The sequence below is a fragment of the Hyperolius riggenbachi genome, chromosome 4 (genome assembly GCF_040937935.1).
Source record: "Hyperolius riggenbachi isolate aHypRig1 chromosome 4, aHypRig1.pri, whole genome shotgun sequence".
Classification (NCBI taxonomy): Eukaryota; Metazoa; Chordata; class Amphibia; order Anura; family Hyperoliidae; genus Hyperolius; species Hyperolius riggenbachi.
In genome coordinates, this window is record NC_090649.1 from 66566251 (window position 1) to 66593648 (window position 27398).

The window sequence follows — 27398 nt, forward strand, 5'->3', positions numbered from 1 at the left end:
CATGTGCACAAGCCTTTACAGTCTTGCAAAGGCAGCAGAGGTATTTTTTTTATCTAAATTTCAGATCCATTGGGTTTAATTTATTGAGGTCAAATCAGTACATAGTAGAGTAGGAGCAGTGGGGGTGGGGCCTCAACATGGCAGTGTGAGCACATAAGTGGTGGGAGCTCCTAACTTGGATCCTCGTGCTTAAAGGAAACCCGAGTCAAGAATTAGTAAAACATTTTGACCTTGTTTCCATCTGTATGCGCTTCTGTCCGCTTTTTATCAGCACATCAATGTTACAGATTGATATGTTTCTGAAAAGTGCACAGATGGAAACAAGGCCTTAAACTTACCTAGGGATTCCTCCAGCCCCCTTCAGGCTATGGGCTCCCTCGCCATCTCCCGGTCCTCCGCTGGCCGTCTTGGTAAATTTGCCCAGTCAGGCTTTGTTGAACGAGCAGCCCAGTTGCCACACGCCTCTTTTGCATTCCGGTGGCCAGGAGCATTCTACGCCTGTAGGCCGCACGTGCAACAGAGCTGGACTGGACAAAGTGTTCCTGGATGCCCAACGAAGGATTGAATCGGCTGGGGGGGGGGTGAAGAAGCCTACAAGCTGGAGGGAGCCCCAGTTGAGCAGAAATGTTTTACTCTTAGTTGTCTCCACGTCTGCCCCGCAAATACCGGAGAACCCCAGATGGTGGATGGCCAGTAAATGTAAGAAGGATCCGACCTTAAACCATCTCAAAACCCACACAACAGTCGACAACAGACTTTATCCTACAGTCGGCCATTAATTCACCAACAGACAGGGTTTCATAGTTCTATATACATAGTTTGGTTGAAAAAAAAAAAGACATCCGTCCAAGTCCAACCAGGAGGGGAAAAAAAGTAAAAATTAGGTACATTTCTGTTCGGAACCCTCCCATAACCCAGTTGATCCGGAGTCTGATTAGTGCATCTAAATCCCTCAATGGCTTCCCTCCAAGCTCAGCCTACGAAAACTCCTAACCTAGATGAGATATGAAAATATTGGGGAGTAGTTCGAGACCAGCTGTAGTTAAAACTACACCATGATCATATCTGCCTAAGACTAATGTGTCCCCGCCGGCACCAAACTCTGCTGTCTTACGACAGCTGAACTCCGTAACTTGGTCAGGAACCGTTTTCATTGGCTCCTAAACACTGAGCTAATCATTGTGAGCCCTTGTTCCAAAAGGAGTTAACTTACTGAAGCAGGGTCTGGATCTGCAGACTGATAACAGCTATAAACGACAAAATTGCCCAGGTGGAAGCTAAACTCATAGATGTGAAAAGGGCATTTGGACCGTGTGCTGTGAGTTTGATTCCTGTGACCTAGAAAGTCCACTTGAAGTCACTCAGTGTTCTCAATTGAAAAAAATGCTGTTTTTAACAATATTTCAAATAATATTATATAAGCAATGGAAAATATTGATTGTAATGAATAGCAGATACAACAAATCTATTCTTTGGTATGCTATCATTGTAGTGTTATCCTTTAATACATTGTAGATATGGGCACACACTACAGGAGCAGCTAGAGGTTTTCAATTTTAGGTGTTTCAAAACACCTGAAGCAAGAAGGATATGGAAGCTGCCATACAGTGGGATGTGATAGTTTGGGCAACCCTGTTAATCATCATTATTTTCCTGAATAAATCAGTGGTTGTTACAATAAAAAGGGTCAGTTAAATATATCATATAGGAGACACACACAGTGATATTTGAGAAGTGAAATGAAATGTATTGGATTTACAGAAAGTGCGCAATAATTGTTTAACCACTTGATGACCCAGCCTTTACCCCCCCTTAAGGACCAGCGCTACAGCCCCCATCACAGATCAAATAACAGGCAGAGCGACCAGATCGCCCCCCTTTTTTCCCCACTAGGGGGGATGATGTGCTTGGGGGGGTCTGATCGCTCCTGCATGCGTGTGGGTGGCGGGGGGGGGGCACCTCAAAGCCCCCTCCCTTGCAGAATTCCCCCTCTCCCTCTTCTCCCTCCCTGCCCCGGAGATCGGAGGCTGCACAGGAATGGATCTGTCCTGTGCAGCCTCTAACAGGCTCCTGCCTGTCATGTGACAGCGATCCCCGGCCGCTGATTGGCCGGGGATCGCTGATCTAGTACAACGGTGCTACTGTTAGCAGCATTGTACAAATGTAAACAAAGCGGATTATTTCCGCTTGTTTTTACATTTAGCCTGCGAGCCGCAATCGGCGGCCCGCAGGCTATTCACGGAGCCCCCCGCCGTGAATTGACAGGAAGCAGCCGCTCGCGCGAGCGGCTGTTTCCTGATTAATTAGCCTGCAGCCGGCGACGCAGATGCGTCGCTGGTCCTGCAGCTACCACTTTGCTGACGTGCGTTATGAGTGCGGGGTCGGCAAGTGGTTAAATAAAATTAGGCAGGTGCATAAATTTGGACACTTGTCATTCTATTGATTCCAAAACCTTTAGAACTAATTATTGGAACTCAAATTGGCTTGGTAAGCTCAGTGACCCCTGACCTACATACACAGGTGAATTATGAGAAAGCGTATTTAAGGGTGTCAATTTTAAGTTTCCCTCCCCTTTTTTAATTTTCTCTGAAAAGTAGCAACATGGGGGTCTCAAAACAACTCTCAAATGACCTGAAGACAAAGATTGTTCACCATCATGGTTTAGGGGAAGGAAACAGAAAGCTGTCTCAGAGATTTCAGCTGTCCGTTTCCACAGTTAGGAACATGTTGAGGAAGAGGAAAACCACAGGCTCTGTTCAAGTTAAGGCTCGAAGTGGCAGACCAAGAAAAATCTCAGATAGACAGAAGCAACGATTGGTGAGAACAGTCAGAGTGAACCCACAGACCAGCACCAAAGACCTACATCATCATCTTGCTGCAGATGGAGTCGCTGTGCATCGTTCAACCATTCTGCACACTTTACACAAGGAGATGCTGTATGCAAGAGTGATGCAGAGGAAGCCTTTTCTCCGCCCACAGCACAAACAGAGCCGCTTGAGGTATGCTAAAGCACATTTGGGCAAGCCAGCTTCATTTTGGAATAACGGAAAATTGTATACTTACCTGCCGGTAATTTTCCTTTCCAGATGTGTCCATGGCAGCACAATAGGGTTTAGCCCCGCCCCTTAACCCTCATAGGACCTTTTAACTATAAATCACTCCCCATTACTCCGTACTCTAGTCTTTAACTCGGCATTACCGAATCTAAGGTGGGAGCGTTGTGCTGCCATGGACACATCTGGAAAGGAAAATTACCGGCAGGTAAGTATACAATTTTCCGTTTTCCATATGTGTCAATGGCAGCACAATAGGGAGTTAACTAGCCAAAGAAGACAAGGGAGGGATGAGGTGTAATGCTGAACAATTTATTCGTACACACTCAATAATGAACACTCAATACATTTTGGCCAAACTGTCTAGTCGAATTGACTGCAGGATCAACCCTGTAATGTTTCATGAAGGTATTTACAGACGTCCAGCTGGCCGCCTGACATACCTTTTCGGCTGAAACTTTAGTAAATGCAGCCCATGATGCCGCCACACTTCTCGTGGAGTGTGCCGAAATTTGCTGCGGGGGAGTCATCTTGTTAGTTTTGTAGGCAGTTTGTATAACTGATACAATCCAATTAGCTATAGTCCTTGAGGATGCAGTTTGTCCCTTTCTATATCCTGTGGGTATAACAAATAGTCTCTCTGTCTGTCTGATATCATTAGTTTGTAGCAAATAACTTCTCAAGACTTCCCCTATATCTAATGGGTGGGGAGTGGAGTCTTGATCTCCTACAAGGGTTGGTAGTGTCCATTCCGGATTGAAGTGGAAGAGAGATGATACTTTGGGTACAAAATGCTGGATTGGCCTCAGCACTATTCTGTCTGGGAAAAAGGTTAAGAATGGTTCCTGCCAGCCTAGTGCTTGAATTTCACAAACTCTTCTTGCAGATGACATTGCAATCAAAAATACAGCTTTGTGTGTCAACTGTAGTAGTGTGCAGTTCTCGCTTGGTGAATACGGTGATTTGGAAAGATTGTCCAAGACCAATGGTAGGTCCCATTTCGGAAATACCGTTTTCCTGGGAGGTCTTTGTTTCATGACTCCTCTAATGAATTGCACCACTAGTGGGTGTAGTGCCCACCTTTTGTCTGTGAGAGCCGAGATCGCTGATACTTGTACTTTTAGCGAATGGAACCCCAGGCCTTTATCCATTCCTGTCTGTAAGAACTGAAGCAGTTGTGTTATCTCTGGATTTAACGGATCGAATTTATTTTGAGCAGCAAACTCTACAAATCTTGCCCAGATTCTATGGTAGGAATTATTTGTTGACGGTTTCCTAGCTTTTAGGATAGTATTTATGACTTCGTCTGAGAATCCTAAACTTTCCAGTTTCCGCCTCTCAATTTCCAGGCCGCTAGCTTTAAGGTGGATGGGTTGGGATGGCAAATTGGGCCCTGCATCAGTAATTCTGGAAAAACTGGGAGCATTAGTGGTTGTTGAAGTTTCATTTGCCATAATAACGGAAACCATGGTCTCCTCGGCCAATAGGGATTCACCGCTATAAGTATGACTTTCTCCCTGCTGAGTCTCATTAGTAGGTTGTGTATCAATGGGATGGGCGGAAATACGTAAGCTACGTTGAAGTCCCATTCCGCTATTAACGCATCCGTTGCCAGGGCTGCTGAGTTGAACTTCCTCGATATGAACTTTTTGCAACGGGTATTGAGTGCAGTTGCCATTAGATCCAGTTGGGGATGTCCCAACTGTAGGCAAATGTGTCGGAAGACTTCGCTGCTCAGACACCACTCGTTGTTGTCCAGGTCGCGTCTGCTCAAGAAGTCTGCTTCCACATTCTCCTGTCCCGGAATATACACTGCCGTCAAGGTATTGACTGTTTTTCCTGCCCATTTGAAGATAGGCTCTACTTCCTGCATCAATGTTCTGGACCTTGTTCCCCCCTGACGCTTGATGTATGATACAGCTGTAGTATTGTCCATGCGTAAGATTACATCTTGTCCCTGCAGCCGTTTGTTGAAGCTGAACAGAGCCAGCTTGGCTGCCCTTATCTCCAGAATATTTGATGGTATGTTCTGTAGCGAGCTCCACCGACCTTGGACAGATTGAGATTGCATCATCGCTCCCCAACCGCTTTGGCTGGCGTCCGTGGTAATTATGGTCTGATAGGGGGTCTGGATGGTTAGAGGGTTGTTGAGATTCGTCTCTCCCGTCCACCAAAGGGCACAGTTTTTCATTTGTGTTGTTATTATATTTTGATCCATCTGTCTGGTGTTCCATTGGGTCAGGAATCCAGTCTGCCATGCTCGAGAATGCCACTGCGCCCATTTTACCATTGGTATAGTTGCAGTTAGGGTACCCAGGAAACTGAGGCACTGCCTCGCAGTCAGTGATGTGGCATACATTATCTTCGATAGCTCCTGTATCCTGGCTTGCTTGTTTGGTGGTAATCCTATTTTGTTGTGTTCCGTGTGGAATTCCGCTCCCAAGAATACGAATTCCTTGGATGGTGTTAGTCGACTCTTGGAAATGTTCACCCTCCACCCAAACCTCTGAAGTTCTGTGAGTAAAAGCTGTCTGTGTACTAGAATCTCTTCTTCCTGTTGATGCAAAAGTAAGAGATCGTCCAAGTAATGGTAAAGTCTGAGTCCCTTTAACCTTAGACGTTCTATGAGAGACACTAGTACCTTTGTAAAGGTGCGAGGAGCCGTACAGATTCCAAAGGGTAGACACCGGAACTGTAGGTGTATGTCTCCTACTGCGAATCTCAGATATTTTCTGAACGTTTGCTGTATCAGTATATGCAGATAGGCATCCTCCAGGTCTATGGATATTGCCCAGTGTTGTACCATGATTACTCTGGTAACTGTTTGCAAGGTCTCCATCTTGAATCTTTTTAGATCTATGTACTGATTTAGATTCCTGAGGTCCATTACAGGCCGGAGGTCTCCTGTCTTCTTCTTGACAAAGAATAGGGGAGAGTAAACTCCCATCCCTCTTTCTCTTATTGGCACATCCTCTATAGCGTTCTTCTCCCGCAAATCTTGTATATACTTCACTAGTATCTGTCGTCTTTCTTCTGATCTCAGTATGTTTGTCATCTTGAATAGATTTGGTGGTTTTTTTAGAAATTTCCATTGATGGCCTTCTGTCACAGTCTGTGTTACCCAGCGATCTTCGATCTCTTCCGTCCAGGCTTTGCCGAAAGACTGTAGTCTCCCCCCCACTGGTATCGTCTGGACCGAGAAACCGTCAAAAACTCTTTTGGACTGTAGTAGCTGGCGGATTCTTCTTTTGTTTGTTTAATCTCTGGAGGGTGGATTGAGAACTCTGCCATGTTCTCCTATACTCTTTGCCTGGTCTGTAGGCTGGCGTTCTGTAACGGCTTTGTTGGAATGAGTTTCTTGAGAAAAAATTTGGTCTTTTCCCTTTACGGTCTTGTGGAATGATGCCAGAGTTTCCTCCTGTTACACGTCAAATGGCTGTATCCATCTCTTCACCAAAGAGCGTCTTTCCATCATAAGGAATCTGACACCACTGTTGTTTTGAGGACGGATCTGCCGACCAATTCTTTAGCCACAAGGCGCGCTTAGTTACTACTGAGTGTAGCATGGATCTTGCTGAGCATCTGATCACGTCGACAGAGGCCTCTCCTACAAAATCCGCTGTTAATTTTATGTCGTCCAGTGCAGAGATAATCACTTCTTTATCTGCATCCGATTTAATTGCTTCTTCTATGTTGCCTACCCAGGTCTTTAATGCCTCTGAAACAGTTGTAAGGGCTATAGCCGGTTTACAAGCTGCACCCAATGAGAGGTAGACCTTCTTTAATTCAGAGTCCATTTTCTTCTGAAGTGGGTCCTTGAATCCTACTGAATCCTCTTTAGGTAGAGTCACGTGCTTTGCCAAACCGATGCATCTACTTTTGGCGTCTCGTTTAGTGCGGCTAGTTTGTCTTCCTCCATCGGGTACAACTTATTAAACTTATTGGTCACTGTAATTTTTTATCAACCTTTTTCCACTCCTCTTTGAATAGTTCTCCTATAGCCTTGATTAATGGAAATGGTTTGGTGGATTTCTTAAGGTGCGAAAAGTATTCTTTCTGGCTCGTGCCTGGTTGTTCCTGTGGTTGTTCGTCCTGCCATTCCATGGCTTCTCTAATTGAATTAACGTATGGTTGGACGAGGTTGAAATTAAAGCCTACTTCAGGACTTTCAAGCTCTGTGTCTGATATTTGAGATGGGCCGGGCAGGTCTGATGACTGTGGAGATGGTTTCGGTATGTTTGCAATATATGCGTTCATTGATTCCTGTACTGCTTCTTTAATCATTTTCGAAATATCTTTTGGTTGTTCTGGTTCTCTTGCCATGGTGACGAAACAGTCTTGGCACACTAATTTTCCTGGGATTACGTCTTTGCCACAGGCCCAGCACACTTTCTTTGAGGTGTGCATTTGTCTATGGTGGCGAGGTGATCTGCTGCGATCACGTCTTCTAGAAGTAGATCTGTATCGTTCTCTGGAGCGAGATCTGTATCTAGAAGGTGAGCGTGTTCTACTGTAGTAGTAATGCTCTCCAGTCCATGGCCCTTCTCTAGGCACTTGTGACCATCCTCTGTCCTGCTCTCGTGATCTGAAAGACAGATGTCAATCAGATTAGCTCTTTTCCTTAAGGAAAAAACAAAAACTTACTCTAAAGGTATGTCACTCCTACCTAACAATTTGTATGTGATCCTCTAGAGGAATCTGGTCTGTGCCATGCGCTTCCTGCTCCATCTCCTCTGAACCTGCTGTTGTGATGTAAATACACTTCAGTATAACAGTATGAACCTAACAAAACATATGCATTCATAACATAGGAAAAATAAAGTTCTTACAGTCCTCCATAGTTTGTCTCCAGTCTCCTGCGTCCTTCCACTCAGCGTGACAGTGAGAATGACCGGCTGCCACGCTTAAATAGCGTTGCTGTGTCCTCCAGCCTCGCTCAGCGCCAATCCGGAACAATTTCCGCCTCTTCCTGGACTCTATTTTGACGTCAGGAGGCGGAGCGGGAGGCGGGCGACGAGTTGGCCGGACGTAATCACCAGCTTGGTGCGCACAATGGAGCGCACGCCGACCCGACCAGGCCCAACCCAGAAGTTCGCGTGATGACGCGATTGCCCTTGGAGAGATGCGGAGACGAAAGAGGAAGGAGAGAGGGAGGAGCAGGCTTACCAAGCGCAGTCTTCAGTGGCGTTTAGCCACAGAGGGCATCCATAGCCATTTGCCCGCAGGTAGGCACAACAAAGTTTCTGAGCATTGCTCATCTTATGGCTTTAAAGTGTAGGAGATCTGCGACCAGGACAGATTTGTCAAGCTTGCCATTTAGGCTAGACTTGACCTTCACACAGGAGAGCATAAACCTGTATGGAAAAATTGTAGGCAGGAGTATTACACCTAGGTCCTAGAGAGGTAATGACGAGGACAAAAGACTAGGGTACGGAGTAATGGGGAGTGATTTATAGTTAAAAGTTCCTATGAGGCTTAAGGGGCGGGGCTAAACCCTATTGTGCTGCCATTGACACATATGGAAAAGATGATGTGGACTGATGAAACTACAATTGAGTTATTTGGGCATAACAAGGGGCATTATGCATGGAGGAAAAAGAACACAGCATTCCAAGGAAAACACCTGCCACCTACAGTAAAATATGGTGGTGGTTCCACCATCATGCTGTGGGGCTGTGTGGCCAGTGCAGGGACTGGGAATCTTGTCAAAGTTGAGGGACGCATGGACTCCACTCAGTATCTGCAGATTCTGGAGACCAATGTCCAGGAATCCGTGACAAAGCTGAAGCTGGGCTGGATCTTTTAGGGCCCGTTTCCACTATCGCCAATTCACATGCATTTCCCATATGCGAATTCGCATGGGCAATACAAGTGGATGGGACTGTTTCCACTTGTCAGAATTTCTGAGTGTTTTTCTGTGCAGAAAAAAAATCTGCATGGCACAGCCATCAAAATGCGCATACCGCACACCACTATGCGATTCGCATACAATGTATTTAATAGGAAATTCACATGCGGTTTTGGTATGCGAATTTTCATGCAAATTCGCATACGATTTTGCATGGAAACAATGGAATAGTACACAGGCACTGCCATGGTTAAATTCGCATACATAGCCATGCATGCGAAAGCGTATGCAAATTCGCATGAAAATTTGCATACAACCGCATGCAAAATTCTCATCCGCATGCAAATTTTTTCCGCAACGATTCCCACCGCACAAGTGAAAAGGGGCCCTCAACAAGATAACGTCCCTAAACACTGTTCAAATTCCACGAAGGCATTCATGCAGAGGAACAAGTAAAACATTCTGGAATGGCCATCTCAGTCCCCAGACCTGAATCTAATTGAAAATCTGTGGTGTGAGTTAACCTCCCCAACATTCAATTTCCCCAGGATTTCTGTGCAAAAAGTGATCCACTTAATTTTCATAATCTTTTGTTTCCTGTAACTTGCCAAAATGTGCCAAGCAAGGGTCTAGTATACAGTGCGGGAGAGTATTAACATGTATGCACGTCAATACTGTTCACAGCATGTTTTGTATGGACGTGTGTAACCGTCAATACCGCTAGGGAGGTTAAAGAGAGCTGTCCATGCTCGGAAGCCATCAAACCTGAATGAACTAGAGATGTTTTGTAAAGAGGAATGGTCCAAAATACCTTCAACCAGAATCCAGACTTTCATTGGAACCTACAGGAAGTGTTTAAAGGGTGTAATTTCTGCAAAAGGAGGATCTACTAAATATTGATTTCATTTCTTTTTTGTGGTGCCCAAATGCAGGGGCGCCCGAAGGCAAAGGCAGCCCAAACCTTTGCCTAGAGCGCCGTTCACTGTCAGGGCGCGGTGGCCGCTGGATCTTGTAGTGCGCCTGACTCGCAGCCACTCACTAATATCATGTTGACACCCATTAGTTTAAAGCTCCGTCATATCGGCTCCTTCTCCCCGCCTCCACCAATAGATACAGAGCAAATTTGCTCTGCCCCTCCTACCCCTTCCCTCTGGGCCAATGGAAAACCATGCAATGTTGCTCCGCCCCCACCCACGGAAGATCGAGGTACCTTAAGAAGTTCTGAGAGAAGGAGGTTACCATTACCAACAGATCTGCCGTCCAGCCTGCCCTGGAGAGAAGGAATCATGTGCAGGCTCTCATAAGGTACAGGCTGCAGGATAAGCAATGGGGAGACAGAAGCAGCAGCACTGCAGCTGTGTGTAGCAGAGAGTCTCAGTAAATAACACACGTGCACTACTGAAGTACTTCTGCTGTTCCCAGCTCCAGTCTGAGGCTGTCTCCCCTCTGATGTTCCTCCCTGTCGCCACCTACACATTCCACTGCTCTCACAGACAGCAGTGTGGCTCTGCTGATGACAGGGCTCTGCCTCCTATATCCCTAGCTGTCCAGCTTGCAGGAACGTTTGGGCACATTCGTGTGTCTCAAGATGCACCCTACTATACAGTTGCTGCTACTGAGGTATTGGGGATTATAGGGCAGAGCATGCAAAGCTCTGGATTTTTATATGTAAATGATTTTTATATGTATTTTATTTATGTGAATTAACTGGTGGGGCTAAACCATAATTCCCTCTGACCCCCTCCCCCAGCAGTGGTTGTCATGTTGCCCCAGTTCACCCCTCCCTCCCTGATCCACAAGTTAAAATATTGAAGTACCCCACTGAGACACCTGACAAATGAATGAAGCCCAAGGTGGGCTAGATAACGGCCTCCTGAGTGTGCTGGTATGGCTTGTTGTTGTCGGGGTACCCTGCCCCTCCCCAGTGTCACTGCATGAAAGAACTGTGCAGGTGCAGTTATGAACTGTGCGAACACAGCAAAAGCAAGCGCTTGTTCATGGGTGCTTTCTGCACAGATGCTGGCTGAAACTCGAGTACATTTGAAATAGGCGCTGGTAGACTTGGGCGCAGAATACAGCCGGTATACCGCTGATTCTGCGTCTGCACAAGTCCGGGCCAATTTAATTACTATTCCCCCTCCAGGCCGCCATGGATAGTGGGGGAATGATATAATTCGGCTTCCAGCGATTGCTGCAGGCTGACTTATTGTGTTTTTTTAAGCAACCTCGGCTCCGTCTTCTGACGGAGCCGACGTTACTCACTGAGCGCTGCAATAGGAGTGATTCCTATTGTAGTCTATGGAGGCGCCGGCTGTGCCCAAATCTAGCAGCGCTGAAAAGCACTGCTCCGCTGAAACTCATGCCTGCGCAGTTCATAATCACTGTGCCGCTCTGAGGAACTTCCCGGCTGTCTGCCCCTGTTCATGGCTCTGACCGAAAACAACTGAATGGAAGCTGATCGAGTGTGACATGTCCCATCCACTCCACGCTCCTTGAGAGTCAGCACTCCAGCATGGTTGTGTACTGCAGCTGCAACTGGGAGCGTTCTGACAATGCATACTTCAATAGCATCACTAAACGCTTCCAGCAGCGACTGTTGTGCACAGGCGGGTGGGAGAGCTCACATACAGGGAGAGTGGAGTGGACAGGGCATTCTACGCTCACTCACCTTCAGTCAGAGCCATGAATATGGGAGGGGAGGGGGGGTCGGGGAGAGAAAACAGTGCAGGATGTGAGCCCTTTCAAACTGAGGGACCTTTTAGTATTTGCACCCCAGGACACACATTGGCAAAGAAGGGGCTACTGTGCACTTTGGGAAAGTTCAAGTAGTGTCCTCAACTCCTTTTTTGCCAATGTATTTACTGACAGTTATCACGATGTGCATGACATCCTCTTTTGATCTGTTGGGGGCAAGTTGTCTGCATATTATCTATGGGGAAAGGCATAATTTATGCATTTGATCTGTGGAGGACCGCCTGCAACTAGTACAGAATGCTGCTGCCAGATTACTAACAAACCAGGCTCGTCACATTACACCGTTTCATCACACACTGCACTGGCTACCTGTAAAATGGAGAATGCTCCATTTAAACATTTAAATCCCTACACAATTTGGGCCCTGGAGGACTTTCTGAAACTGCTTCACACCTCTCCTCAGATGAGCAGGTTACATAAACTTGGTCATTCTCAGAGTGCACCTCCAAAACCTTTGGAGACAGAGCTTTCTGTCATGCTACCCCTACTCTTTGAAACTCCCTACCATACCCAGTAAACACAGCCCCATCCCTGGAGCTATTCAAATCCAAAATGAAAAGCCACTTGTTTATCCTGACATTTGCAAACTTATAGAATTCTTCATCTGTACCACAATTTACCAATCATCCAATTACTGGTCTGAGCCATGCTTATGCGCTTTGAGCCCTACGGGAGAAAGACGCTTTACAAATGCTATTTGTTGTTGTAGTTATCTGCATTTGATCTGTGAGGGACATATTATCTGCATTTCACGTGTGTGTGTGTGAGCATGTATGTAGGGGGTGGCACCATAGATTGTCACCCAATGGGGGGGGGGGGGGGGCGCCACAGGTTTTCTTGCCTGGAGTGACAAAAAGGCTAGAAGCGCCCCTGCCCAAATGTATGCACCTGCCTAATTTTGTTCAAACAATTATTGCGCACTTTCTGTAAATCCAATAAACTTCATTTCACTTCTCAAATATCACTGTGTGTGTCTCCTATATGATATATTTAACTGACATTTTTTATTGTAACAACCAATGATTTATACAGGAAAATCATGACGATTAACAAGGTTTTTGGAAGGTTGGAGGCACCCAATTAGAATAATCAATAAATCTTCGGATTTGAAGATGAAAAAAATAATATATAATAAATAAATAAATATTATTATATATATTATTATTATTATTATTAATATTATTATTATAAATTTTATTTTTTTCATCTTCAAATCCGAAGATGTATTGATTATTCTAATTGGGCGCCTCCAACCTTTCAAATTCACTTACTATATCCTACCTAGTAGGGTTTTTTTTCACTCTCTCTTCTCAGGAGAGTCGAAAAAATATTTTTTCATTTTGGAGTTGCGACCAAGGATCTACAAGAAAAGGCCGAGTGGAGACGGTACTTCTCCACATGCGGATACGAGTGGTTGCCTCTTCTAAAGCAACCTACCTTTGTGAGTATAATCATACTAAGATTTGTTACTCTGTCCTAACCAAGAAGTTACTACACCAGATCGGGCTCCCGGTGGCCGGGTGTTTTGTCTGCTTGTCTCTTGCCAGTTCCGGATTAACAAGGTTGCTCAAACTTTCACATCCCACTGTATTTATTGCCTTTTAAAGTGGACCTGAACTCAGAACTCCTCTCTGCTCTAAAAGATACACAGCAGCATAATAACATTTAAACAAAAACATTTTTTGTTACAGCTGATAGAAATCCTAAAATAAATCTGCTCTGTTTCTACTTCCTGATTCATGGAAGCAGACATATTGTTAACAGCCCGTGCTTTCAAATGGGCTTATCTGCCATAGGCAGTCATGTGACACAGGGGAGGATCAAATTACAACTTGAGATTAGACACAAATGAAGGGGAATTAAACAGGCTAAACTCTAAATACAAGGTGCATTTCTCTATGTATTTCTCCTGTCCTATGCAAGAGTTCAGGTCCACTTTAAAGGGCAACTATAGTGAGAAGAATATACAGGCTGCCACAATTATTTCCTTTTAAACAATGCCAGTTGCCGGGCAGCCCTGCTGGTCTATTTGGCTGCAGTAGTGTCTGAATCACACCAGAAACAAGCATACAGCTAATGTCAGATCTGACAGGGGCGTGGCCGCAAGCTCATGGCGTGAGGACGTGTGTCGAGCGAGCTCCCGTCCAGCTAGTCCTTTACAGCTATCCTGACTGCAATTTACTTCTCCCAACTTTTCCCTAAAGTTGCTGAATATACACCTAACCTACTACCCTTCGGTATGGCGACTCCTCGAGTCTCTACAGCCGCTGCCAAGCTGGAGAAATTCCGCCGCGGGAACCAAGATGGCGCGGAGGCACCGCCATCCCCAGCCCTTGATGAGGAAAATCCGGAGTCCCCGGAACCTGAACAGTCAACACCCACTCTGGCACAAGTGCTTACAGCCATTACAGACTGCCAAGCCAGCTTAGCCGCTATCACTACCACACTGGGCTCAGTCCGGGCGGATGTTACCTTTCTGCAGCAGGACTTGGGTGCCCCAAAGGATCGAGTGAGCGAATCTGAAAAGCGTATCAGCGACCTGGAGGACACGGTACGGCCGCTCCATAAGGAGATAGGCCAGGCTCAAAAGGCTGCAAAGTCCACAATGGACCGTCAGGAAAATCAGGAGAACCGCCAAAGGCGCTCCAACGTGAGAATTGTAGGCCTACCTGAGAAGGCCGAAGGCACCACCCACCCACCAGTTCACAGAGGAGCTGCTGAAGTCCCTCTTTGGCGGTGAAATCTTCTCCCATGTCTTTGTGGTCGAACGGGCCCACAGGATCTCCCCCAAAATCCCAGCTCCAGGTCAGCCACCTCGCACTTTTATTTTCAAAGTTTTAAATTATCGTGACCGAGATGCAGTTCTGCAAGGGCGCCATTGCATACAAAAACACCACAATTTCATTTTATCCCGACTTTATTACGGAGGTGCAAAAGCAAAGGGCCAAATTTGCTACAGCTAAACGCAAACTATGGGATCTTCAACTTAACTACGCCATGCTGTACCCGGCTCGTCTTAGGATCCTTGCGGATGGAAAATCCCACTTTTTTACAGACCCTGAAGACGTTTTCACCTGGGTGGACAATCGCAATAAAAGCACCCGGCGCTCCTCGCCGCAACGCTGAGGTACTGTACCCCATTACTCTGCTCACCCCCCCCCCCCCCCCCGGGTCTCAGCTCCCTATCTGCGCCCATGGTACTCCTACCCAGAGCCGGATTAAGGCTAAATAGGGCCCTAAGCAAAGTAACTGATTTGGGCCCCCATCATGTTGTAATAGAATCAGAAGATGCAGCTGCACAGCAACATGCCGCACACACCGGGGCAGCCAAGCTACTGGTTGCTATGGGCCCACTTTCCTCTGTGGGTGCACAATACAGGGAATAGCAGTGGCAAAATGCAGAGTGAGAGATGAATGGCTGGGATGTTGTCACTCGGGGCACCCATTTGAAGAGGGCGCCAGATATCACAGCAGCAGCACTTTCCCCCTGCATCTCCAGCCTGGCAATAGCAAAAAGCTCTGGACACCGCCTAACCGGAAGCCGTTCCCCAGACAGAATTACATAACCACCCTCACCACGAACAACTGATTTCCTCCCAAACTAGACAGCCACCATGCGGCCTCCATCCCAGTGAATATGATAGTCCAGCAGAGAAGGCAGCCGCAGCGGGGGAGAATGACAGCACCAGATGACTCACATTCACCGATTGCGATCCAAGCAATAGAGGTCCCGTCATCCGGAGCCCATCTGTCTCCTCTAGAGTGCTGCCACTTTGTTACTACTACTATTGCTACTTCCTACTTCCTGTCTGATCAGAGCGAGCGGCTGCACTGTAGAAGAGACAGATGAGTTTCAGATGACGGGATCTCTATCGCTTGGATCATGGATAGGTGAGTGAGCGTTTGCCATCTGTGGCTATCATTCTTGCTACAGCTGTGGTTCTCTGTGGGAAGGGAGAGAGGAGTGGGCAGTGGCAGAGCGCACAGTAGCAGGAGGGGGACCTAGGAGGAGAGCCTGGCTCTGAAGACAATCAGCAGCGTACGGCATCATTTGACAAGACAAGAAAAATAACATTTATATCGCGGATCTTGGAGATGTTGTGAAGGCGGAAATTGTAGGCTCTGGTAACATTTTGTGTGTTGGGGCTGAAGGAGAGAGCAGAGTCTAGGGTGACGCCCAGGCAGCAGGTCTGAAAGGTAGGGCAGATGGTTGTGCTGTTGATCGTGACATGAATTCCAGGAGGGGTGGTGCAGCACGGGGCGGGGAAAATCAGGGACTCAGTTTTATCCAAGTTAAGCTTCAAGAACTGGCTGACATCCAGGGAGAGATAGTCAAAAGGCAGGAGAATACCATGTCCATGGAGGGGTAGAGATTAGGGGTGTGGAGATAGATTTGAGTATCATCGGCATATAGGTGGTATTTGAAGCCCAGGGAGGACATGACTTTGCCGATGGAGGAGGTGTAAATTGAGCACAGTAGAGGGCCTGGAACAGAGCCTCTGGGGTACTTCAACTGAGAGGAAGTTGAGGAGGAACCACTGAAAGAGGTTGTGAAGAGGTGGTCAGAGAGGTATGAGGCGATCCGGGCCAGTGTGCTGTCGCAAATCCCAAAGGACTGTAGGGATTGGAGGAGGAGGGGATGGTCTACTGTATCAAATGCTGAGGAAAGGTCAAGGAGTAGCAGGAAGGAGTAGTTGCCTTCAACTCAAGGGTAAGGTCACTTACTACCTTGATAAGAGCTGTTTCTGTTGAGTGGGCAGGACGGAATCCAGATTGTAGGGGTTGAATAGTGAGTTGGTGCTGAGGGGGTGTATGAGAGCATTAGATGAAATATGGGGGTATGAGAGTACTAAATGACATGTGGGGGGGGGGGGGTGTATGAAAGCACCAGATGAAATATGGGGGATATAAGCACACCAAATGAAATATGGGTGGTATGAGAGCACTAGATGAAATATAGGAGGGGGAGAGGTATGAGAACATGGATAAAATATGGGGGGGGGGAGGTATGAGCAAGGGGATAACTAGAAATCACTGGGCCCCCCTGCAAAATTTAGGATTGGGCCCCCCAGGGGCCCGCTCAGGGCCATTTTGGGGGGCAGGAGAGGTCGCAGCTTGAGGAGAGAGCTTGACCGCACATCCGCGGGAGGGGGGACACTCCCCCCTCCCTCTAGAGATGTAGTGAACGGTTCGCCGGCGAACGGTTCCAGGCAAACTTTGGGGGTTCACGTTCGCCTGCACCAGGCGAACTTTTGCGAAAGTTCGATTCGCCCCATAATGCACTATGAGGGTCAACTTTGACCCTCTGCATCACAGTCAGCAGGCACATTGTAGCCATTCAGGCTACACTAAGCCCTGGAGCCCCCCCCCTTATATAAGGCAGGTTTGCCGGCCATTACACTCACTCGTGTGCCTGCTAGAGACAGACTAGGGAAAGCTGCTGCAGACTTGTTCTCCTAGGGAAAGATTAGTTAGGGTCTTGGCTTGCTCCTGGATGATTGTTATTGCTAAAACAGCACCCCTCAGCTCTCTTTTGTTTTCCTGATGTGTTTTTTTTGTGTGTGTTGCTCACTGACATAATACAGCCCTATCTGTTGCAGCTGGACCTTGGTAATTGTTATTACTGTGCCAGCCAGGCCCTGCCTAACTATCAATACTGGGACACCTACCTATGCCTACCTAACTACTGGGGCACCTACTTACCTATACGGGGACACCTACCTACCTACCTATACTAGGGGACCTACCTATGCCTACCTACCTATACTGGGTCTCCTACCTATGCCTAGCTAACTACTGGGTCTCCTACCTATGTCTAGCTAGCTACTGAGGCACCTACCTATGCCTACCTACCTATACTGGGTCTCCTACCTATGCCTAGCTAACTACTGGGTCTCCTACCTATGTCTAGCTAGCTACTGAGGCACCTACCTATGCCTACCTACCTATACTGGGACTCCTACCTATGCCTAGCTAACTACTGGGACACCTACCTATGCCTACCTACCTATACTGGGTCTCCTACCTATGCCTAGCTAACTACTGGGACACCTACCTATGCCTACCTACCTATACTGGGACTCCTACCTATGCCTACCTAACTATACTGGGACTCCTACCTATGCCTACCTAACTACTGGGGCACCTACTTACCTATACGGGGACACCTACCTACCTATACTAGGGGACCTACCTATGCCTACCTACCTATACTGGGTCTCCTACCTATGCCTAGCTAACTACTGGAACTCCTACCTATGCCTAGCTAACTACTGAGGCACCTACCTATGCCTACCTACCTATACTGGGACTCCTACCTATGCCTAGCTAACTACTGAGGCACCTACCTATGCCTACCTACCTATACTGGGACTCCTACCTATGCCTAGCTAACTACTGAGGCACCTACCTATGCCTACCTACCTATACTGGGACTCCTACCTATGCCTACCTACCTATACTGGGTCTCCTACCTATGCCTAGCTAACTACTGGGACACCTACCTATGCCTATCTACCTATACTGGGTCTCCTATCTATGCCTAGCTAACTACTGAGGCACCTACCTATGCCTACCTATCTATACTGGGACTCCTACCTATGCCTACCTACCTATACTGGGACTCCTACCTATGCCTACCTACCTATACTGGGTCTCCTACCTATGCCTAGCTAACTACTGAGGCACCTACCTATGCCTACCTACCTATACTGGGACTCCTACCTATGCCTACCTACCTATACTGGGTCTCCTACCTATGCCTACCTACCTATACTGGAACTCCTACCTATGCCTACCTACATACAAGAAGATAATAAGGTCGTTGCTTCATTGTGGACAGACCAAATTCGATCAGCTGGACAGTCACTGTTGTTCTATCATTGAGCTACCACAGCCCGGCGACCATATGGCCTGGAAAACTGCCACAGCCTGCAATCTCGCCATGGTGCGCACCAGTCCAGCATGGCCGTCACTACACAAACAGCTGTTTGCGGTGCGTTACACAGTGAGTTTGGTGTGTCAGTGTGAAGCAGAACTCTAATTACACTCCCTGATTGATGTATACACATGCAAGATGTTTGAAAGCACTTTAGGCTTGCAATTTAGCATTCAATGTGATTTCTGCCCTTAAAACGCTGCTTTGTGTCAAATCCAGATTTTTCCCCGGGGCTTTTGGTGTCTATTCCACTCATCCATGCCCCCCTCCAGGTGTTAGACCCCTTGAAACATGTTTTCCATCACTTTTCTGGCCAGCATAATTTTTTCTATTTTTCAAAGGTCGCATCCCCATCGAAGTCTATTGCGGTTCGCGAACTTTTACGCGAACCGAACCTTCCTACCTCCCTTACCTCGGGCTCTCTCCTCAACGTTCTCCACTCCTGTAATTATCAGCGGCAGCAGGAACCCATACCTCCATCCACTGCGGAGGTCCGATCTCTAACTGCCTTACGCTACTTCCTGTTTAAAAGTAGCGTCAGACACTTAGAAAGACGATAAGTTGGAAAAACCGTCTATGAGTAGGAACTGTTATACGAATAGAAACACACATTTGATTGGCCAGTGGCCACTAGATGGCAGCAATAGAACAAAATACATCTGGGAACTACCGATAGAACAAACATGCTATCTGGAAGTTTGAACCATGAACTGCAGGTTACAAATCAGTTCAAATAAAAAAATAGCTTTATTGGCATGACCAAGATTTTTACAGGCATTGCAGAGGCAAGGGGAAATGGGTTACATGGAAGGGGGTGGGATAGGGTAAAATGGGTAAGCAGTCGATGGATATTTTTAGGTTTAGGGCCCTTTTCCACCAGCGCGTTTGCGCTGGCTGAATCGCAAAAACGCAAACCGCTAGCGATTTTACAATCGCTACGGTTTGCTTTTTAACATAGGAATCGCGGTAGGTAATTTCCACTACCGCGATTCGTTTTTTATTTGATCGCGATCGCGCCGCGGAGCGACTTTTGCCGCGATTTTGCTATGCAGTGCATAGCATAGCAAAATCGCGGCCGCGAACGTCGGGGAATCGGCGGTAATTGTGATTCAGCAATCGCTAGCGTTCAGCGTGAACGCTAGCGATTGCTAGTGGAAAAGGGCCCTTACTGTTCATTTACTGTATGCTCCTCTCAGTTTGTAGACACTCAGGATTTGCCTCATGTGTTTTGGAGATTTTCCAGGTATGGGGCCATTTTATATTCTTTCAGTAGGGACTGGTATATGGTTGGCATTTGTGACTTTTTTTCATTTCACTCCTCCATGTATCTACATAGTCCTCTTTGTGCTTGCTTGTGGTGTGTTTTATCTGGGCTTTTGTGAGGACCGTTGGAGCTGGATTTGGAGAGAGCATAGAGTTGCCCACTTTTACCACAGTTCACCACACCACAGTAACAGAACAGAGACCTACTCCACAGCTGTTCTACTGTTACTGCACAGATATATATATATATATATATATATATATATATATATAGTGGGATGCGAAAGTTTGGGCAAGCTTGTTAATCATCACCATTTTCCTGTATACAGCTTCGGTTTTTACGATAAAAAATGTCAGTTAAATTTATCATATAGGGGACACACACAGTGATATTTGAGAAGTGAAATTAAGTTTATTGGATTTACAGAAAGTGTGCAATAATTATTTAAATAAAATGAGGCAGGTGCATACATTTGAGCACTGTTGTCATTTTATTGATTCCAAAACCTTTAGAACTGATTATTGGAACTCAAATTGGCTTGGTAAGCTCAGTGACCTTTGACCTACATACATAGGTGAATCCAATTATTTAAGGGGGTCAATTGTAAGTTTCCCTCCTCTTTTCATTTTCTCTGAAGAGTAGCAACATGGAGGTCTCAAAACAACTCTCAAATGACCTGAAGACAAACATTGTTCACCATCATGGTTTAGGGGAGGGATATAGAAAGCTGTCTCAGAGATTTCAGCTGTCTGTTTCAACGTAGTTAGGAACATATTGAGGAAATGGAAGACCACAGGCTCAGTTCATGTTAAGGCTCGAAGTGGCAAACAAAGAAAAATCTCAGATAAACAAAAGTGACGAATAGAGAACAGTCAGAGTCAACCCACAGACCAGCACCAAAGACCTACAACATCATAGTGCTGCAGATGGAGTCACTGTGTATCGTACAACTATTCGGCACACTTTACACAATAGATGCTGTATGTGAGAGTGATGCAGAGGAAACCTTTTCTCCACCCACAGCACAAACAGAGCCACTTGAGGTATGCTAAAGCACATTTGGACAAGCCAGCTTCATTTAGGAATAAGGTGCTGTGGTCTGATGAAACTAAAATTGAGTTATTTGGGCATAACAAGGGGCGTTATGCATGGAGAAGAAACAACACAGCATTCCAAGGAAAACACTAGCTACCTACAGTAAAATATGGTGGTGGTACCTGGATCTTTCAACAAGACAACATCCCTAAACACTGCTCAAAATCCACTAAGGCATTCATGCAGAGGAATAAGTATAATGTTCTGGAATGGCCATCTCAGTCCCCAGACCTGAATATAATTGAAAATCTGTGGTGTGAGTTAAAGAGAGGTGTCCATGCTCGGAAGACATCAAACCTGAATGAATTAGAGATGTTTGGTAAAATACAATACAATACAATAACATTTCTATAGCTCTTTTCTCCCATAGGACTCAAAGCGCTTAGGCTCTCTCAGATTCAGTAATTGGTAGTAAGATGAATTATTAACACAACAAAAGTTATAATTCTGCAAATGCCAAACTGAAGAGGTGGGTTTTCAGTCTGGATTTAAACACGTCCAGGGATGGAGCTGTCCTGATCTGTTGAGGTAAGGAGTTCCAAAACGTAGGGGCAGCATGACAGAAGGCTCTGGGACCAGAAGTTTCCAAGTGGACTCTGGGTATGACTAGATTATTAGAACCTGTGGATCTGAGAATGCGGGGATTGCTACGCAGCTGCAACATATCTTTCATGTATCCAGGGCCTAGATTATTCAGGGATTTAAATGTCAGTAGGCCGATCTTGAATAGGACTCTCCATTCTATAGGTAGCCAGTGAAGGGAGTGCAGGACTGGCGTTATGTGGCAGTGACGGGGTTGGTTGGTTAGCAGTCTGGCAGCAGTATTGTAAGGCTTGGTGGTGTATTCTTCACAGTCAGCATGCAACGCATGAGCTGGCATGGAGGAGGTACACACACTAGCACCAGGAAACAGGCTATCCCTAGTATAGTGGAGGGGAGGACTGACTCCAATAGGAGATTGTGGCGCACAGAGCCGGTGCAGATCCGACAGCCACAAACAATACTTTCGTTATAACGTCTCAGCGCAAAGTAGCGCTGAGCGCATAAACCAGAACTGAGGAGATCAGGACAGGTAGAAAGAATGAACGCTTGCTAGCTAGTCGCTACTTAGTGACAGCAAGCGTCCACAACTAGACAGACTGGAATGAGGCAGCCAATGCGTAGCGGCGATGGCGTGCCTCACAAAGACAGGACAGGATAGTCAGGAAATAGCAGGATCAAGATAGATGAACGTAACACAGATAAATATACAATAAGTATGTTTTCCTAGCGTATTACAATTACAGCTATCAATGAAACTATTTGTAACGTCTGACTAACATATGTATATATCGGCAATGAACCGATATATGACATAAGCAGGAACGCTGACTAGGACTGGAGTAATACAGGGAACAGGACTCAGAAGGATTCGCTATCTCTTCGCAGAGATGAACGCAATCCACAAACGGTAACAGAACAGGATTCAGAAGGATTCGTTATCTCTTCGCAGAGATGAACGCAATCCACAAACAGTAACAGAACAGGATTCAGAAGGATTCGTTATCCCTTCGCAGAGATGAATGCAATCCACAAACAGGACCAGGAAAAGGATAACTAGCTCAGCACGGGTGCTCACGGTACGCGCAAACTACCAAAACGTGCTGGAAGGCTGACTAACTGAACACAGGAAATAAACAGTTCGTGTACGTATATATCAGCGACACTGATGTATCAACGTAACACGAATACAAGGAAAATAATAAACGTGCTGGTATGCATATATATTGGCAATGAACCAATATATGATGCAAAACCAGCAAAGTATCTTTAGAACAAGAAACACGATCGGGGGCTGAAGCGACAGCAAGACATGCTTAAACTGAAGCTATGAGAACCCAAGGAAACCCTGCAGGAAGCAGATCTTTATACTGAGGTCATCCAATGGGAGCAGACATGCAGATTCCCACACATGTGAATGATAATCAGTCACAAGCTGACAGCAGGGAAAGACAGACAAAGCTATGCAGCTTGCATGGAAATAGATCAGAACTGCCTGAGCTGCAGCACTACTACTTCCAGCAATAGCTGCTGCAGCAGCGATCATTACAGTACCCCCGCCCTTAAAAGCGGATTCCAGACGCTTTTCAAAACTGAAATTCCCAACAAAACAGTCTGACTGATAATTCATGATGACCGGGACAGCCCGGCAAGACCGAATTCCAGAATCGGTCCCCACAAGACTGGACCCATCAGAACCAGAACCTACAGAACCATGCCCATCAGTACTACAAGCCCCAGTGTGACACCCATCAGAACCATGATTTCCAGAAGAAAGCCCTCCGAAATTCCCTGAGCGATACCCACCGCCTTCCAGGAACCGTTCAGAAACGCCAAAGCCTTTGCAATGCCCACCGGTACTGTCTTTACCAACACAAAACCCACTGTTGAACCAGCCCAAGGCACCAGGACAAGTTTTCTCAGAGACCTCCCAGAACACCTTGAAGCTCCAAAGAGATCCCCATAGGTCAGAATGCCCCTTAGGCTCACATGGAGAACTATCAAGAACCCCTATGGAACCTAGGGCAATTCCCGAGTCAGGGCCACAAGGACAAACATCAATATCAGGGCTTTCAGGGACCAGAACCATCTCTGGGCATGCAGGCAGACTGGCAACATCAGAACGTGTTCCCACTAAGGAAGCATCAGAGCACGCTAACACCTTAGACACACTTGGGCATTCTGGCACACAAAGAACATCTGGGCACACTGGCACAAGAGAAACCTCTGGGCATGTCAAGGAACTGTGAGCCTCAGGGTCAGCCAAGACAGGACCAAAACCAGGACTGGCCAAAAAAAAATCATCATGACTAGACTTCGCAACTACTGGACTTTTACACGAGAATGCAGGATCAGACTTAGATGTCGCTGATTCCAGCAAAGTCAGTAACAAATCAGATTCAGGGGCACTAACAAGACAGGACAAATCTTCTGATGTATGCACTGAACCAGATAGGGACTCCACAACTACCTCTGGACTGGACAGAGACTCATTTAATACACTGGATTGGAGCTCATGAGGCGCTGCAGAACAAGTCAGTATTGCAGCAGCCCCCACTGGACTAGGCAAAACTGAGGAATTCCCTGGACAGGAAGGGGACTCTGGAACCTCTGCCACAGCGGCCAGAGAACCAGAATCTTTCAGGATACAGGGCTGGGTTTCAGGAACACTCATCAGACCGGACTGAAATTCTGAGATTTCTATTATTTTGACCAGAGAATCAGAATTATCCATGTTACAGGGCAAGATTTCTGAAACATTCAGAGGACAGGGCTGGAGTTCCTCGGCTGTTACAACACTGGAGAGGGACTCAACAACATTGGTTAAATCAGACTGTGTACAGGGCAAGGTATCTAACACACTTGCTGACGAGGACAATATTTCAATGGCTTCTGCTTTGCTGGGCAGAAATTCATCAAGTTTTATTAGAGCAGACTGTAGTTCCAAAACAGCTGCTAGACAAGTGAATATTACTGCAACACCAACGGAGGTAAGCAGTGCCTCAGACTCCTCTGCTAGAGGGTTTGAAATATCCAAAGTACTGGGTGAAGCATAAGACTCTGCGACCACAGCTTCACTGGACAGGATCACTGAACAGTCCATATTGCAGGGCAAAACCATGGAAGCACCTGCTGGACAGCATAATGATTCTGTGACCTGAGTTTCATTGGAGAGATCTACTGCACAATTCATGGTACAGGGCAAATTTATTGGAACATTTTCTGAACAAGGTAATAATTCTGCGATTTCAGGTTCACAGAGCAGATGCTCTGAGCTATTCACGAAACTATAGCGAGGTGTAGAAACAGGAAGATCAAGACACAATGTTTGCGCATCTGAATCACCATTCAATTGGAAAATTGGAAAATTCAGATGCTGGGGTTCTGAGGTTTCTGGACAGGATTGCTGGGACTCGGAAACTGATGTAGTGCATCTATTGGCATCTGCTGGATCAGACAGGAGTTGAACTTTATTAACACGGGTAATTTCTGCAGAAGTGTTTGCAGAGACAGGCAAGATTTTTCTGGTGTCTGTTTCACTGAACAAAGACTCATGAGTACTGGCTAGGCTGGACTCAGAAGTCAGCAGGACCTCTGGATTCTCTGCTGAGAAATTTGTGCAGGGCAAAGTTAAGAAAGTATCAGTGGCTTCTGTTTTACTGGGAAGTAACACTGAGTTATCCATGGTACAGGGTGGAGTTACAGGAACATTCACAAGACATGGCAGGGACTCAGTAACTGGAGAAGTGGGACAGTCTCCAATTGACAGTGTGTCTTCCCTGGTATCAACTGATTGAATCGCATAAAAATCATCCAAAATCATTTTCCACACATCGATCAATGGAGCCACAAAGTCATACCCACACACACCAGTTTTTATTAGGTTATAGGCAGACTTAATGCATGCATTCAACACTAATTCACTTTTTGCACTGTAAAATTGACAAAATGAACTTGAATCATTCTTCCATTCATTGACCAGAGCTTCCATCTCTCCTTTCTCAAATGGAGGATTCCAAGCATACTTAAAACAGGCAGATCACAGTTTGCAGATATGATTGTGGCAGGGACATATATTGGGTTAATTAGCAGGTGATTGGCAGATTCCTTATTCTTAAGAATCTCTAATACCTGTAGCAAGTGTTTAACTGTAGTGTATGCAAACTTTCCTTGCTTCACAAATAAGTTGATTTGTTCAATACTCTGTAATATCTCCTCATAATCATACTCAGATAATTCTTTTAAACAAAAATCTTTATTTTCCCTAGCCAGTGATGAAAGTTCATTAGTAGTTTCATAAGTCCATTTAACTCCCCTGAAAGACAATTGCATTTCATTATCTGTTAATGGCAGAATCTCATTATAGATCTCAGTCGCTAAGGATAACGACTCTGCAGATCGGACACGTTTCTTAGAACATTTGCGTTTTGCCTTAGACCCTGCTGTTTTTGGTGATTTATTCAAAGCTGCAGGAAAATTATCAGTAACACTTTCTGCTTGCTGCTCATTCTTGCAAGCAATTGAAGGAGCAGCTAATTGGCCTGCTGCCAGGAGTTCATTAAGAGGAAAAGGCAATGGATCTATGCGCAACCAATTGTGAATTACAAAAGCTATAAATTGCAAAGGACTTTGTCTAAACTGAGTGTGATCTAAGACATCGATTGCCCAATCAAAAAGTTTGCCCTTAAAAAGAGCACAAACGATCCAATCAGACCAGGTAGAAATTGCAGAAGCCCGAAAGTCGGGATTGGCCAGAACTTTAACCAATTCTGATATAAATTTGTCTGTAACTTCAGGACCAAGCTTTTCAAATTTTTTAAAGGAGCAGGACCCCTGACAAACAGTGTCATAATTTCTGGAAATTCCCCCCACAATAGGGATTGGTAATGGGGTTCTCATAATGTAAGGCTTGGTGGTGTATTCTCCACAGTCAGCATGCAACGCATGAGCTGGCGTGGAGGAGGTACACACACTAGCACCAGGAAACAGGCTATCCCTAGTATAGTGGAGGGGAGGACTGACTCCAATAGGAGATTGTGGCGCACAGAGCCGGTGCAGATCCGACAGCCACAAACAATACTTTCGTTATAACGTCTCAGCGCAAAGTAGCGCTGAGCGCATAAACCAGAACTGAGGAGATCAGGACAGGTAGAAAGAATGAATGCTTGCTAGCTAGTCGCTACTTAGTGACAGCAAGCGTCCACAACTAGACAGACTGGAATGAGGCAGCCAATGCGTAGCGGCGATGGCGTGCCTCACAAAGACAGGACAGGATAGTCAGGAAATAGCAGGATCAAGATAGATGAACGTAACACAGATAAATATACAATAAGTATGTTTTCCTAGCGTATTACAATTACAGCTATCAATGAAACTATTTGTAACGTCTGACTAACATATGTATATATCAGCAATGAACCGATATATGACATAAGCAGGAACGCTGACTAGGACTGGAGTAATACAGGGAACAGGACTCAGAAGGATTCGCTATCTCTTCGCAGAGATGAATGCAATCCACAAACGGTAACAGAACAGGATTCAGAAGGATTCGTTATCTCTTCGCAGAGATGAACGCAATCCACAAACAGTAACAGAACAGGATTCAGAAGGATTCGTTATCCCTTCGCAGAGATGAATGCAATCCACAAACAGGACCAGGAACAGGATAACTAGCTCAGCACGGGTGCTCACGGTACGCGCAAACTACCAAAACGTGCTGGAAGGCTGACTAACTGAACACAGGAAATAAACAGTTCGTGTACGTATATATCAGCGACACTGATGTATCAACGTAACACGAATACAAGGAAAATAATAAACGTGCTGGTATGCATATATATTGGCAATGAACCAATATATGATGCAAAACCAGCAAAGTATCTTTAGAACAAGAAACACGATCGG

The 27398-nt window shown here is 46.0% G+C and overlaps 1 protein-coding gene across 1 annotated transcript in view; it reads left to right on the top strand.

The window, feature by feature from the left end:
- Window positions 1-10131: 10131 nt before the first annotated feature.
- LOC137570375 (methylmalonyl-CoA mutase, mitochondrial-like) overlaps window positions 10132-27398 on the top strand; it is an 88754-nt gene continuing 71487 nt past the window's right edge. The window contains exon 1 of the mRNA XM_068279049.1: window positions 10132-10206. The gene's annotated coding sequence lies outside the window, so the exon portion shown is untranslated. The remainder of the gene's footprint in view (window positions 10207-27398) is intronic.